Below are 16,398 nucleotides of genomic sequence, written 5' to 3'. Positions count from 1 at the left end.
ATTTTATTTAAATTTTAATATAAGAGTCATATTGGAATCAGCTCTATATGTTAGTCAAGGCATATTTGAATCAACTAGGTACCTACGATTTTTTAAGGAAAAAGTTGTGTTCGTGTTTTGATTAATCATTATGATTTTATGAAAATGGCAGTAAATTAATTTATTATATAATAAATGTATTAAATTTTTAATACATTTTTAAAAATTTTTTAAATTTTTTTATTATAATAAATGTATTAAATTAATTAATTGCACTGATAATAAAAATTCAGATTACTAAAGCCTATTAAATTAAATAAACACTATTATTAAAATAGCCTAAAAATACAGGATTATTCCGGTTTTCTATCAATCTCTCTTAAATTCCAAATTTCTTGGATGGTAAAAATTATATGAATTTAAGGGTTTTATTCTCTATTTGGCAATTCTTAAAAAGGAAGTGATTTAAAAAAAAGGAACTTATTGTAGTGATTAGGAATATTTAGGAATGGAATAATATACGGGGTGACAATTTAAAAACTTGAAATGACCATTTATATTATGAACGAAAAACTGGAATAAAAAAATGCTCAAAACAGTTTCTATAACACGAAGGGGGAACAAAAATAAGAATATTATCCCACCCTTATCTGCACCCCTTGGACAGGGTGAGATACACCCCTAAAATCTTAAATAGAAAGGGGGGTCGAGTAATAGATCATTTTGAAGCTTTTGAAAAATGCTTTCCAATGATACCATAGAAAGCCACATTTCAGGAAATTGATGTCACTCGACTCCCCTTTTTATTTAAGATTTTAGGGGTGTATTTCACCCTGTCCAAGGTGTTGCAGATAAGGGTGGGATAATATGCTTGTTTTGTTCCTCTTTCGTTTTATAGAAACCCTTTTGGGCGTTTTTTTATTCCAGTTCTTCGTTCCTAATATATGGTTTTATTTAGTTTTTCGTTCCTAATCCTCCTGGGACCCAGAGGTGTTTTTTTTAGGAAAAAAATCCTTTTAAATTTCGTTTAAAAGTGTAAAAAGAAACAACTTTTGTTAATAACTTTTTTTATTTTTTTTATAGTTAACAAAAAAACTGGTGTCCATTTAAGTGGAAATTGGGTCTTAATCCCTAGAAAAAATAGAATAAACAAAAATATTTTAAATTCTTAAAATAAGAAATACATGTTTCATTTTAAACTAACATTTTAAAAATAAAAATATAAAAATGTCAACATAGCTTAAGAATTCAGAAAATATTATATTTCTGCATGCAAAATTAAAAAAAATACAAGTTTTACTGAAAAAAAAACGAAAAATGCAGTTATTTCAAAATTGTTTAGAATGAAGCTCTTTGAAACAGTTTCTATTGCTTGTTATGCATAAAAAAATTTCGCAAGTATCACAATAAAATTTAGTTTTTTTATCACATATTTTTAATTTGCATCTTACAGAATTTTTTATCTCAGAATCTATTTCAGGAAAATGTTCGCGTTTTTTTCTATTAGTTGGATTTGGAGATAAAGAGTCAACCATGATATTTCCTGCTGGGTTTTTTCTAGTAGCCATACTTCGTGGCATGTCTATTGCAGAATCAGGCTGTCTTGTTAGCAAGTATGTGGCAATCTCTATTTTGGATTCAAGAAATTGCTGAACTTTTCGGGGATGTGTTTTAAAAAATGCTTTATCTGTCCGATAAAGAACCCAAGAGTTTGACATTGCCAAATCAAAAAAAAAATGAAATTTGTTCTTACTGTCCATTTTCTTGACCTTACTTGAATTCTGTAGTAGCTGATCATTCTATCTATGAGATCAATTCCACCCATGCAGTCATTGTATTTTGCCACAATTTCAGGTCTTGAGACTTGGAGTTATTTCCCGTCTTTTTTGACCATCGCTTGCACTCATTGATTGGTTGACTTCCTAAAGCCGTAGATGCCATTAGAACAGATTTTAAATCATACCATTGCACAACAACCAACTTGTTATCCTCCCTTTTAAACTGTTCCGAGGTTCCACGAGCCATTTTTGCCAACGTTTTGTCAGGTGTCAAGTGAACAGCTGCTGGTACACGTGACTTCATTATGGTACCAGTACTATACAAATTCCGTTCATGGAGGTATTCAAGAAGTGGAATGGTTGTAAAATATCTGTCGTGGTAAATATGTGATCCTGGAAGTAAAGTCTCTATTAATGCCAAGATTTTTAGCTGTATTTTCCAAAAATGTATTTTTGCCTTGCTCCTTATCGCAAAAAATCTGTCTCTGGCCATAACATCTGCAATCGCTGAAACTCTAGTTGTTTTGGCCCAGTACAGTCTAATCCTTGGATACTTTAAACAGGACATTAGGCATACTACGCCAAAAAATTGTTTTATCTCATTTAACGTAAGTTTCAGAGATAATCCTTTTAATTCAACATATCTAGCATTTGTACAGTCACACATTGTTTGAAAAAGTTCATCATCAATATACATTGCGAGGTAGTCTTTTGCGGCCCATGTACTTCAACTTTCACAATCAGATTCAGCAGGAGAGGAATCTCCAAATTCCTGAGGTGAGAATACAGGATTTTTCTTCCAAACAGCTCTCCTTGAAGAAGTTGGAACTTCATTGGAAGTTGTTAAATTATTTTTAACGACACTAAGAGGAAGGTTGTCCTCCTCATCTTCACTGCTAGACTCAACATTTTCAGCCTCATCTTCTTGCTGATTGTTTTCAATATCCAGATCTTCAGTTTTCCCTTCGTCGTCGGACATTCCACAGTCTGAGTCGTCCTGGATAAGAATCACAATTTTCTCTAACTTTTCGTCGTCTTCTCCAGGCCTCAAAAACTATTTTCGGCCGAATACAGCTAAAACAAGCAAAAAGACGGTAATAACAAATTGTGGTGATTAAGTCCCAATGTCTATTAAAATGGACAGGTAATGTTTAGGCAGATTAAAGAAAAAACAAAGGACCAATAAAAAAACTATTTACGTTAAATTGTTAAATAAACATTATATTTTAAATTTCTCTAAAATGAACAATGCGCACGTCATGATTCCGCCAACATAGTGCTTCGGTGCGGATCGTACTTTTTTTTTACCAAAGAGCAATAGTAATTTAACGGACATTAAAAATTATAATTATGAAAACAAAAAACATTGTAATTACATATATACTTACAATCTGTCCTTTTTTCGGACCTGGGCGTTTTCTAACTGCATTTAACCCAAGTCGGCCTTTTAATCCTTTTCTTTTAGCATCCATATTTTACAAGTATTTCAAAAAAAATACTAATGAAAACACAGGAACACTTTTCAGTTTTTCAGTATGTAACCACCAAAATAAAATGCAAAAAATGATCGCAACGAAACCACATGGCTACATCCCGGAACTATCACGCACTAAACAAAAAAAAAACCCAAAATGCATATATAATAGCATTATTAGGTAGTAATGCAGGTATATAATTATACTTGCATAACCTGCACCAAATTTATGTAGGCCAACCCTGAAATTACATCGGATGAAATTACATCGGATCCCGGCGTAAGAGGGTGCCTGAAATTTTATCAACCGTTCTAAAATAGACATTTATTACTACCGCGTCTCTCACCGCTGCCCCTCAGCTGTGTGGCTAGAAGATAGGTAGCGGAGCCTTAATGTTATTGTCAATTGCATCCACCGTAATTATTATACTCTTATATGTATTTTACTGCAAAGAAGGGAAAATAAAGTAAAAATAGTTGGCTAACGTAACATGATTTTTGTTCGGGTTTTTAATCGTTTAAATTAAAATTCATCGGATCCGCCACTACTTTTGGTTGTCAATGTTGTCATGTCATCAACAAGGTAAAAGGTAAAAGATACAGGAGAGAATGTACATAGTACATATAATTAAAATTGCTGTGCCAAGTTTAGTACAAGTACAAGTTCAAGTACTCCTAGTGAAGGGGCATCTTGTACGTAATTATCAAAATCTGAAAAATTTATAGTTTTTGCAAAAAATCGAAATTTCGGTTTTTTACCATTAACATGTACTTTATTAGATCGTAAATTTTGCATAACTTTTTTGTTATTAAAGATCGAGCTTTCATTTAAAAACTGTCAAGTACTCCTAGTAAAGGGGCACCTTGCACGTAATAATCAAAAACTGAAAAAATTATAGTTTTTGAGAAAAATCGAAATTTTGGTTTTTTACCATTAACATGTACTTTATTAGATCGTAAATTTTGCATAACTTTTTGGTATTAAAGATAGAGGTTTTTTTATTTAAAAACTGTCAAGTGCTCCTTGTGAAGGGGCATCTTGTACGTAATTATCAAAAACTGTATCTGCCCAGTGGTTTAATTTGTGGAGTAGTAGGTATAAGCTTTAACCATCCAGTAAGGCTTTAGGTCCGAATACTAGTGGAAATTGTGAAATCATCAGGAAATCAATGAATAATTACTTCCAGGCTGTTGAAAAATCATTGAGTTTCCTACACTCTTTCTTTGAAATAACCCCGTGAGAAAAAAATCAAGCGGAGCTAAATCAGGCGAACGCAGAGGCCATTTAGTTGGTTTCGTCTATATCTGCCTGTTTTAATATTAAATAATGTAAGTGGCCGTTTTAAACTTAGGAAATCAAAGTGATTAACTATCCCTAAATTTTTACCTGTCCTTCATAAATTCATAGTAAGTCTAGACAAGGATGGGACATGCAGTTTCCTAGTGGAACCTTTACCATATGCAAATAGTGGCATAGTACCATATGCAAAAAGTAACGTACAACTTACTTAATGTAAACTTTCTATATTTCAGAACTAAACCCTGACGGACCGGAACTCTACTTGGAATTTATCCTAAAAATGTGCTGCAAACAGAAACTTTCAGCAATAACAGAAAACCCCAAAAACGTCCCGTACAGCCCACAGGAGCTGCAGGACACTCACGTTACAGTTAGTGTGGTCTTTAGTAACAATTTGATATGCGAACGCTTTTTGTAGTTTAAAGAACTCACTGAGTTAGAGTGAGTTTTGTGAACCACGGTCCTAGACCAGTTTAAGGGGTGAACCAAGAATCTTTAACAAGAGATTTTGACTGCTACTGCAATAATATTAATGATATTTCTTTGGGAGGTTATAAGGGGGTTCTTAAGGATCATTTTGATACATAAAGCACATTTTTAGCTTAAATAGTTCACGAGCTACAGCACTTAAGGTTTTCAGGACACTAATATCTTGCAGACATATGCTCCAGGCAGGATAATCTAAAAACAATTTAAGGCATTTGTATGGGGTTTTCACTCACAGTTGGAGCCCATTTTTGGTTCTGCTCGGATTTTCTTATAACCCGGTATTTTCGTGATCTACTTGGTGAGAACAATCCGCTGGTATAGTTAGTTCGAATTCGAAAAAAAAAATTTCTGAAAATAATCCAAACGGAGGGTATACCCGAAAAATGAAAAAACCCAAACTTTGAAGGCCGATATCTCGGCTTCTATGGGAGCTATCGGGAAAATTCCAACGGTTTCGTCTTAGTTTCGTCATTTTCAATCCAACGAGACCATCCGCAAAATCGTAGCTTTTATAATAGGGAGTTCTTGGAGATCATTTTGATGCATAAATTATATTATTTGCTATTTAAATTATATTTGATGCATACATTATATTAATTAAATTAAATTTAATTAATCACCTAAATTAAGCCTCTTTGACTCTCGCATCACTCGTTCACATCTGACCGAACCCTTTCCACTCTATTCCAGGTCGTTTCTGATCTGTTGCGACCTGACGACTCATGATGGCCTCGAACCTTTTATCCTTCAGCTCTCTCTGCACCGACCGAGCAGTTGGTCCTGACTGCTCTTTCTAAAAATGACCGAAAGAGTGGTGGGGGACGTATGTCGAGACATGCAGCACACTTTGTCTTACTTTGAAACTCACGTTTATTTTACTAGAATAAAATATACATTTTCATATTCATTTAACTAATTGTAACTTATTCTTTTTAATAATAGGTCTTAAAAGCTAGGCGGACTAAAAACTAATACTAATAATATGTACAACACAATACTAATACTTTACTGACTGCTGCTTCTCGTGGGCCCTGGGCTGGCAGACTTGGTGTTGAGGGAGGGTGTGCTGACCTGGACGGAGGTGGGGGGTCGGAGCAGGGGATCAGTCTCGCCGTATTGTGTCGCCGGGGAGGTTGTACGAAGCGTTGGGGGGGACTCGGGTGGAGTGAGAGATCCGGATCAGGGGGTTGCGGTGCTCCAGAGCAGTGGTCAGGTACTTGTCCTTCAACTTTGTCAGGTGATCTGCCAAGGGTTGAGCTTGGAGATCATGCATCTGACATAATCCGGAAAGCCCTGTTTTCTACTGCTTGGAGCCTCTGCAAGTGGCGAGGTTAGATGTCTGCCCAAGTGGGGGAGGCGTAGGAGATCGCTTTGTCTTGGATCGTCTCCTTTATGGGTCTATCTATTCGGTGAGATTTAATACCACAGGGGACGTTAGTGGTCGCTTTCTTTACCTACTTGATCAAGGACAATGTAGAGAGCAAACAGGCGGTTTTGACAGAAAATCTACTGGAGATGATTTTGGATGTCCAGCTGGATCAAAGCTGCTTGGTGCGGTATGCAGGGGGGTACTGGGAATTTTGATGAACTGCTTGGATTATCACAATTTGGGGTAAGTTTTTTAACTTTTCTCAAAAACTTAACGATAAATGTTACAATTTATGATTTGTTCTATTTTTGACTAGGAATCCAATGCTAAAACAAAATTTTTCGTATTCCCACTAGTTTTCGGGAAAATAAGGAAAAACGGTTTAGAGGTTTTTCCCAATTTTCTGGAAAACTGTTGGACCTAAAAATCTTTTATTTATTGAATCTGATGGGCATTGAGATTCCAAATACCTTTCGTTTAAACAATTTTTTGGCTGCAACCAAAATTTTTTCCGAAATAAAATAAAAACCGATTTTATGAGCAATTTTCCAGGGGTACCCCTTTGCATTTTTGAGGACTTTTTGCGTATAACTTTTTTTTGGTACATTTTTCAAAAAAGTTTTATAAGACTTTCTTGAAGTGTTTTTGGTTTATTGGTTTTTGTTTTGATTTATAGATTTGCCAAAACAAAATTAATTTTTTTCAAATTTTTTTTTTTTTTTTCATTTTTCATCCAAAAATTGTCAAATTTTTCAAAAATCTCTCATAACTCCTTTATTTTTTATTTTTCGACTAAATGTTATTATTTATGATTAGTTCTATTTTTAAATAGGAATCCAATGCTAAAAGAAAATTTTCCATATTCGTACTGGTTTTCGAGAAAATGCGGAAAAACTGTTTAAAGGTTTTTTCCAATTTTCTGGAAAACTGCTCTACTTAAAAATTATTTTACTACCGCATCTTAGGCGCATTGAGATTCCAAACAACTTTTGTTTAAACGATTTTTTTTTCCAACCAATAGTTTTCGAGAAAAAAAAATAAAAACCGAAATTATGAACATTTTTCCATGGGTACCCCTTTAAATTTTTTGCAGATTATTTTTTAAAAATTGGTTATAACTTTTTACTAGTAAATTTTTTAAAAAAGTTTTATAAGACTTTCGTGAAGTGTTTTGGGTGATTTATCAGTCTCCAAAAAAAATTTTAATTTTTTCAAAAAAAATTCTTTTTCAATTTTGACTTAAAAATCGTCAAATTTTTAAAAATCTCTCATAACTTCTTTATTTTTTATTTTTTGACCAAGTGTTATTCTTTAGATTTGTTCTATTTTTGATCAGAAATCCAGTGGTAGAAGAAAATTTTCCAAATATTTACTGGTTTTCGAGAAAAAGCGGAAAAACTCTTTAAAGGTTTTTTCCAATTTTCTGGAAAACTGTTCTACTTAAAAATTATTTTTCTACTGCATCTTATGCGCATTGAGATTCCAAACAACTTTTGTTAAAACAATTTTTTTCTCTAACCAATAGTTTTCCAGAAAATAAAATAAAAAACCGAAATTATGAACATTTTTCAATGGGTACCCTTTGAACTTTTTGCAGATTATTTTTTGAAAATCGGTTATAACTTTTTACTGGTAAATTTTTTAAAAAAGTTTTATAAGACTTTCGTGAAGTGTTTTGGGTGATTTATCAGTCTCCAAAAAAAAAATAATTTTTTCAAAAAAATTTCTTTTCAATTTTGACTTAAAAATCGTCAAATTTTTCAAAAATCTCTCATAACTTCTTTATTTTTTATTTTTTGACCAAGTGTTATTCTTTATGATTTGTTCTATTTTTGATCAGAAATTCAGTGGTAGCAGAAAATTTTCCAAATTTTCACTGGTTTTCGAGAAAATGAGAAAAAACTGTTTAAAGGTTTTTTCCAATTTTCTGGAAAACTGCTCCACTTAAAAATTATTTTTCTACTGTATCTTATGCGCATTGAGATTCCAAACAACTTTTGTTTAAACAATTTTTTTCTCCAGCCAATAGTTTTCCAGAAAAAAAATAAAAACCGAAATTATGAACATTTTTCCATGGGTACCCCTTTGGATTTTTTGCAGACGAGTTTTTGGGAAAATTGGTTGTAACTTTTTACTGGTAAATTTTTTGAAAAAGTTTTATAAGGCTTTTGTGAAGTGTTTTGGGTGATTTATCAATTTCCAAAAAAAAAATTAAAATTTTCAAAAAAATTTCTTTTTCAATTTTGACTTAAAAATCGTCAAATTTTTTAAAAATCTCTCATAACTTCTTTATTTTTAATTTTTTTACCAAGTGTTATTCTTTATGATTTGTTCTATTTTTGATCAGAAATCCAGTGGTAGAAGAAAATTTTCCAAAATTTCACTGGTTTTCGAGAAAATGAGAAAAAACTGTTTAAAGGTTTTCTCCAATTTTCTGGACAACTGCTGGACTTAAAAATTATTTTTCTACTGCATCTTATGCGCATTGAGATTCCAAACAACTTTTGTTTAAACAATTTTTTTCTCCAACCAATAGTTTTCCAGAAAAAAAATAAAAACCGAAATTATGAACATTTTTCCATGGGTACCCCTTTGGATTTTTTGCAGACGAGTTTTTGGGAAAATTGGTTGTAACTTTTTACTGGTAAATTTTTCAAAAAAGTTTTATTAGACTTTTTTGAATGATCTATGGATTTGCTAAAAAAAAATTTTTTTTTCAATTTTTCAAAAATTTGAAATTTAAAAAAAAACCTCCTATAACTCCTTTATTTTTCATTTTACGGTTAAATGTTATTCTTTATAATTTGTTCTATTTTTAATTTAGAACAAAAAGTTTAGAAGTAAAATTGTTAAAAATTACAAAAATTCATCAAAGCCGTAGTTCTTTCCGAAGTATATAAAAGTCCAAAAAAAATATTTATTGTTATAAGGTGCTTAAATGATGGGCGGAATGGCAGGTTCTTCTTCAGCTTTTTCTTCTTTAAATGCCAAATGCCTGGACGAAATTATTGATTTCTTACAGGCAGTTGAGGCCAAAGTTTATTTTTCTTCTTCTCCTTCTTCTTAAAAGACCTCAAATGCCTGCATGACTTTTACATATACTTACTTTGAATAAATCTCTTCCAGGAGAATCACAAATAAAACATCTAATTTTGACAGTGACAATTTATTAATTGACTGACAAGTGACCGGCAAGCTTTCCTGATCTTGTTTCCTGTGATTATCACTGACTTTGTTTCTGGTGATCAAATCTCGATATGGATTTTAATGAGTTTTTAGTCCACATTATCAATATTGTCCATTTTCTAAGTCAATTCAGTAAAAATTCCAGAATTTATTTCTTAATAAATAAATAGGACCTGAAGAGATAACTCGACAACGAGCTACTTAACCGTAAATCTTGCAAGGTTCTATTCTTAATTTAATCATTTACAAAATGATGGACCTATTCTTCCTTATCTAGGAACGAAAGCGAGCTGATCCTGGAATGTTTGCAATCCTTCTCGAAACTCCTAAACAGTTTGCCTTTCAAGTTACCGTAGTAGTGAGGATCAAGTTGCTAATCAGTCAAGAGGATCCACGTCTAAGGAGATCTTCGATCCAGTTATTAGGAGATCTGTCAACGTCCCTTGGTCAGGAGACCAATTTGGAGGCATTCAAGGAGCAGATCCAAGGGAACCTCATCACTTTACTCTTGCATCTATGCGATCCAGACGTGTATGTTGTCAAGGTATGACTTTTTTGGATCATTTTACTCACTTAACTCATGTATGGACCCCATTTAGGCCTGTAAAAGTACGATCCAGAAGGTCGGCCCTTATCTGGATTGTCCGGAGGTAAACCGCATGATCCAGGAGTGTTGGGCGACGACACCGACTTGATGTTCACGGATTTTATTGGGGAGTTAATTAAACGCATGGTAAGTAAATGGCAGCACCTTAAATGTAATATTCATGCAGTTTCTCCGTGATATATTTTGAATTTAATTAGGGATTTATGGAATCAATGATATCAAGGGTATTTGGGGGTCAAATCGAGGACGAATTGGTTTAAAGGTCGTCTCTAAGGGCCAAATACCGCCCTTGTCACCAGTTTGTTGCGTCGAACTACTACCCGAGAATAAACCGAAAGTTTCACTGGAAACTGTCTGTGATAAACTGAACAGACTGATGCAAGACGAGTCAGAAGAAGTTAGGATTAAGGCAGGTCAAGCTATATCGTGTTTATTTTTATAATTATTGTAGAACGGAATGTGCTAAGGGGATACTATGATTAAGTCTTTTTTGTCAGATTTTAGTAAGAAAATTAAAAAAGTCACCAGGGGTCAAATCTAGCTTGTGGGTGGACTTTGTAGCTTATAAATTTATCTCTGTCGCACCCATTGTAAAAAGAAAACTTGAAACGTAGAAAAACTGAAATTTCACGAATTTTGTCAGTTTAATAATTTTGCATAACTTTTTTGTTATTAAAGATAGAGCCTTCATTTAAAAAGTGTCAAGTGCTCCTTGTGAGGGGGCATCTTGTACGTATTTATCAAAAACTGAAATATTTACGGTTTTTGAGAAAAATCGAAATTTCGGTATTTTACCATTAACATGTACTTTATTAAATCGAAAATCTTGCATAACTTTTTTGTTATTAACGATAGAGCCTTCATTTAAAAAGTGTCAAGTGCTCCTTGTAAAGGGGCATCTTGTACGTATTTATTAAAAACTGAAAAATTTACAGTTTTTAAGAAAAATCGAAATTTCGGTATTTTACCATTAACATGTACTTTATTAAATCGAAAATCTTGCATAACTTTTTTGTTATTAACGATAGAGCCTTCATTTAAAAAGTGTCAAGTGCTCCTTGTGAGGGGGCATCTTGTACGTATTTATCAAAAACTGAAAAATTTACGGTTTTTGAGAAAAATCGAAATTTCGGTATTTTACCATTAACATGTACTTTATTAAATCGAAAATCTTGCATAACTTTTTTGTTATTAACGATAGAGCCTTCATTTAAAAAGTGTCAAGTGCTCCTTGTAAAGGGGCATCTTGTACGTATTTATTATAAACTGAAAAATTTACGCTTTTTGAGAAAAATCGAAATTTCGGTATTTTACCATTAACATGTACTTTATTAAATCGAAAATCTTGCATAACTTTTTTGTTATTAACGATAGAGCCTTCATTTAAAAAGTGTCAAGTGCTCCTTGTAAAGGGGCATCTTGTACGTATTTATTATAAACTGAAAAATTTACGCTTTTTGAGAAAAATCGAAATTTCGGTATTTTACCATTAACATGTACTTTATTAAATCGAAAATCTTGCATAACTTTTTTGTTATTAACGATAGAGCCTTCATTTAAAAAGTGTCAAGTGCTCCTTGTAAAGGGGCATCTTGTACGTATTTATTATAAACTGAAAAATTTACGGTTTTTGAGAAAAATCGAAATTTCGGTATTTTACCATTAACATGTACTTTATTAAATCGAAAATCTTGCATAACTTTTTTGTTATTAACGATAGAGCCTTCATTTAAAAAGTGTCAAGTGCTCCTTGTAAAGGGGCATCTTGTACGTATTTATTATAAACTGAAAAATTTACGGTTTTTGAGAAAAATCGAAATTTCGATATTTTACCATTAACATGTACTTTATTAGATCGAAAATCTTGCATAACTTTTTTGTTATTAAAGATAGAGCCTTCATTTAAAAGGTGTCAAGTGCTCCTTGTAAAGGGGCATCTTGTACGTATTTATTATAAACTGAAAAATTTACGGTTTTTGAGAAAAATCGAAATTTCGGTATTTTACCATTAACATGTACTTTATTAAATCGAAAATCTTGCATAACTTTTTTGTTATTAAAGATAGAGCCTTCATTTAAAAGGTGTCAAGTGCTCCTTGTAAAGGGGCATCTTGTACGTATTTATTATAAACTGAAAAATTTACGGTTTTTGAGAAAAATCGAAATTTCGGTATTTTACCATTAACATGTACTTTATTAAATCGAAAATCTTGCATAACTTTTTTGTTATTAAAGATAGAGCCTTCATTTAAAAGGTGTCAAGTGCTCCTTGTAAAGGGGCATCTTGTACGTATTTATTAAAAACTGAAAAATTTACAGTTTTTGAGAAAAATCGAAATTTCGGTATTTTACCATTAACATGTACTTTATTAAATCGAAAATCTTGCATAACTTTTTTGTTATTAACGATAGAGCCTTCATTTAAAAAGTGTCAAGTGCTCCTTGTAAAGGGGCATCTTGTACGTATTTATTAAAAACTGAAAAATTTACAGTTTTTGAGAAAAATCGAAATTTCGATATTTTACCATTAACATGTACTTTATTAGATCGAAAATCTTGCATAACTTTTTTGTTATTAAAGATAGAGCCTTCATTTAAAAGGTGTCAAGTGCTCCTTGTAAAGGGGCATCTTGTACGTATTTATTAAAAACTGAAAAATTTACAGTTTTTGAGAAAAATCGAAATTTCGGTATTTTACCATTAACATGTACTTTATTAGATCGAAAATCTTGCATAACTTTTTTGTTATTAAAGATAGAGCCTTCATTTAAAAGGTGTCAAGTGCTCCTTGTAAAGGGGCATCTTGTACGTATTTATTATAAACTGAAAAATTTACGGTTTTTGAGAAAAATCGAAATTTCGGTATTTTACCATTAACATGTACTTTATTAAATCGAAAATCTTGCATAACTTTTTTGTTATTAAAGATAGAGCCTTCATTTAAAAGGTGTCAAGTGCTCCTTGTAAAGGGGCATCTTGTACGTATTTATTAAAAACTGAAAAATTTACAGTTTTTGAGAAAAATCGAAATTTCGGTATTTTACCATTAACATGTACTTTATTAGATCGAAAATCTTGCATAACTTTTTTGTTATTAAAGATAGAGCCTTCATTTAAAAGGTGTCAAGTGCTCCTTGTAAAGGGGCATCTTGTACGTATTTATTATAAACTGAAAAATTTACGGTTTTTGAGAAAAATCGAAATTTCGGTATTTTACCATTAACATGTACTTTATTAAATCGAAAATCTTGCATAACTTTTTTGTTATTAAAGATAGAGCCTTCATTTAAAAGGTGTCAAGTGCTCCTTGTAAAGGGGCATCTTGTACGTATTTATTATAAACTGAAAAATTTACAGTTTTTAAGAAAAATCGAAATTTCGGTATTTTACCATTAACATGTACTTTATTAAATCGAAAATCTTGCATAACTTTTTTGTTATTAAAGATAGAGCCTTCATTTAAAAGGTGTCAAGTGCTCCTTGTAAAGGGGCATCTTGTACGTATTTATTATAAACTGAAAAATTTACAGTTTTTAAGAAAAATCGAAATTTCGGTATTTTACCATTAACATGTACTTTATTAAATCGAAAATCTTGCATAACTTTTTTGTTATTAAAGATAGAGCCTTCATTTAAAAGGTGTCAAGTGCTCCTTGTAAAGGGGCATCTTGTACGTATTTATTATAAACTGAAAAATTTACGGTTTTTGAGAAAAATCGAAATTTCGGTATTTTACCATTAACATGTACTTTATTAAATCGAAAATCTTGCATAACTTTTTTGTTATTAACGATAGAGCCTTCATTTAAAAAGTGTCAAGTGCTCCTTGTAAAGGGGCATCTTGTACGTATTTATTATAAACTGAAAAATTTACGGTTTTTGAGAAAAATCGAAATTTCGGTATTTTACCATTAACATGTACTTTATTAAATCGAAAATCTTGCATAACTTTTTTGTTATTAAAGATAGAGCCTTCATTTAAAAGGTGTCAAGTGCTCCTTGTAAAGGGGCATCTTGTACGTATTTATTATAAACTGAAAAATTTACGGTTTTTGAGAAAAATCGAAATTTCGGTATTTTACCATTAACATGTACTTTATTAAATCGAAAATCTTGCATAACTTTTTTGTTATTAACGATAGAGCCTTCATTTAAAAAGTGTCAAGTGCTCCTTGTAAAGGGGCATCTTGTACGTATTTATTATAAACTGAAAAATTTACGGTTTTTGAGAAAAATCGAAATTTCGGTATTTTACCATTAACATGTACTTTATTAAATCGAAAATCTTGCATAACTTTTTTGTTATTAACGATAGAGCCTTCATTTAAAAAGTGTCAAGTGCTCCTTGTAAAGGGGCATCTTGTACGTATTTATTATAAACTGAAAAATTTACGGTTTTTGAGAAAATCGAAATTTCGGTATTTTACCATTAACATGTACTTTATTAAATCGAAAATCTTGCATAACTTTTTTGTTATTAACGATAGAGCCTTCATTTAAAAAGTGTCAAGTGCTCCTTGTAAAGGGGCATCTTGTACGTATTTATTATAAACTGAAAAATTTACAGTTTTTAAGAAAAATCGAAATTTCGGTATTTTACCATTAACATGTACTTTATTAAATCGAAAATCTTGCATAACTTTTTTGTTATTAAAGATAGAGCCTTCATTTAAAAGGTGTCAAGTGCTCCTTGTAAAGGGGCATCTTGTACGTATTTATTATAAACTGAAAAATTTACGGTTTTTGAGAAAAATCGAAATTTCGGTATTTTACCATTAACATGTACTTTATTAAATCGAAAATCTTGCATAACTTTTTTGTTATTAACGATAGAGCCTTCATTTAAAAAGTACTCTCACGAGATGTGTAAGGGGCATCTTGTACGTATTTATTATAAACTGAAAAATTTACGGTTTTTTGAGAAAAATCGAAATTTCGGTATTTTACCATTAACATGTACTTTATTAAATCGAAAATCTTGCATAACTTTTTTGTTATTAACGATAGAGCCTTCATTTAAAAAGTGTCAAGTGCTCCTTGTAAAGGGGCATCTTGTACGTATTTATTATAAACTGAAAAAATTTACGGTTTTTGAGAAAAATCGAAATTTCGGTATTTTACCATTAACATGTACTTTATTAAATCGAAAATCTTGCATAACTTTTTTGTTATTAAAGATAGAGCCTTCATTTAAAAGGTGTCAAGTGCTCCTTGTAAAGGGGCATCTTGTACGTATTTATTAAAAACTGAAAAATTTACAGTTTTTTGAGAAAAATCGAAATTTCGGTATTTTACCATTAACATGTACTTTATTAAATCGAAAATCTTGCATAACTTTTTTGTTATTAACGATAGAGCCTTCATTTAAAAAGTGTCAAGTGCTCCTTGTAAAGGGGCATCTTGTACGTATTTATTATAAACTGAAAAATTTACGGTTTTTGAGAAAAATCGAAATTTCGGTATTTTACCATTAACATGTACTTTATTAAATCGAAAATCTTGCATAACTTTTTTGTTATTAAAGATAGAGCCTTCATTTAAAAGGTGTCAAGTGCTCCTTGTAAAGGGGCATCTTGTACGTATTTATTAAAAACTGAAAAATTTACAGTTTTTGAGAAAAATCGAAATTTCGGTATTTTACCATTAACATGTACTTTATTAAATCGAAAATCTTGCATAACTTTTTTTGTTATTAACGATAGAGCCTTCATTTAAAAAGTGTCAAGTGCTCCTTGTAAAGGGGCATCTTGTACGTATTTATTATAAACTGAAAAAATTTACGGTTTTTGAGAAAAATCGAAATTTCGGTATTTTACCATTAACATGTACTTTATTAAATCGAAAATCTTGCATAACTTTTTTGTTATTAAAGATAGAGCCTTCATTTAAAAGGTGTCAAGTGCTCCTTGTAAAGGGGCATCTTGTACGTATTTATTAAAAACTGAAAAATTTACAGTTTTTTGAGAAAAATCGAAATTTCGATATTTTACCATTAACATGTACTTTATTAAATCGAAAATCTTGCATAACTTTTTTGTTATTAAAGATAGAGCCTTCATTTAAAAGGTGTCAAGTGCTCCTTGTAAAGGGGCATCTTGTACGTATTTATTAAAAACTGAAAAATTTACAGTTTTTGAGAAAAATCGAAATTTCGATATTTTTACCATTAACATGTAACTTTATTAAATCGAAAATCTTGCACTCTCACGAGATGTG

General features: G+C 31.3%; 2 long non-coding RNA genes across 14 annotated transcripts; both read left to right on the top strand.

The window, feature by feature from the left end:
* Positions 1 to 1,355: 1,355 nt before the first annotated feature.
* Positions 1,356 to 10,701, top strand: LOC126749794 (uncharacterized). The gene is made up of 4 exons (XR_007665368.1): positions 1,356 to 6,632; positions 9,853 to 10,119; positions 10,175 to 10,308; positions 10,380 to 10,701. It is a non-coding gene; the product is annotated as an uncharacterized LOC126749794 (long non-coding RNA).
* Positions 10,702 to 10,992: 291 nt separating this feature from the next.
* Positions 10,993 to 16,335, top strand: LOC126749793 (uncharacterized). Of its 13 annotated transcripts, XR_007665367.1 has the most exons (6): positions 11,256 to 11,399; positions 12,092 to 12,264; positions 12,784 to 12,956; positions 13,130 to 13,302; positions 13,476 to 13,994; positions 15,727 to 15,876. It is a non-coding gene; the product is annotated as an uncharacterized LOC126749793 (long non-coding RNA). The 13 variants fall into 13 exon arrangements; XR_007665366.1 differs by lacking the exons at positions 11,256 to 11,399; positions 12,092 to 12,264 and adding an exon at positions 10,993 to 11,053 and having other exon boundaries at positions 12,438 to 12,956; XR_007665361.1 differs by lacking the exons at positions 11,256 to 11,399; positions 12,092 to 12,264 and adding an exon at positions 11,062 to 11,226 and having other exon boundaries at positions 12,438 to 12,956.
* The last annotated feature ends 63 nt before the right edge of the window (positions 16,336 to 16,398 follow it).

The sequence above is a fragment of the Anthonomus grandis genome, unplaced genomic scaffold, assembly GCF_022605725.1.
Source record: "Anthonomus grandis grandis unplaced genomic scaffold, icAntGran1.3 ctg00000772.1, whole genome shotgun sequence".
NCBI classification, from domain to species: Eukaryota; Metazoa; Arthropoda; class Insecta; order Coleoptera; family Curculionidae; genus Anthonomus; species Anthonomus grandis.
The sequence above is the reverse complement of the archived record's forward strand: the minus strand, read 5'-3'. Positions and strand labels throughout refer to the sequence as shown.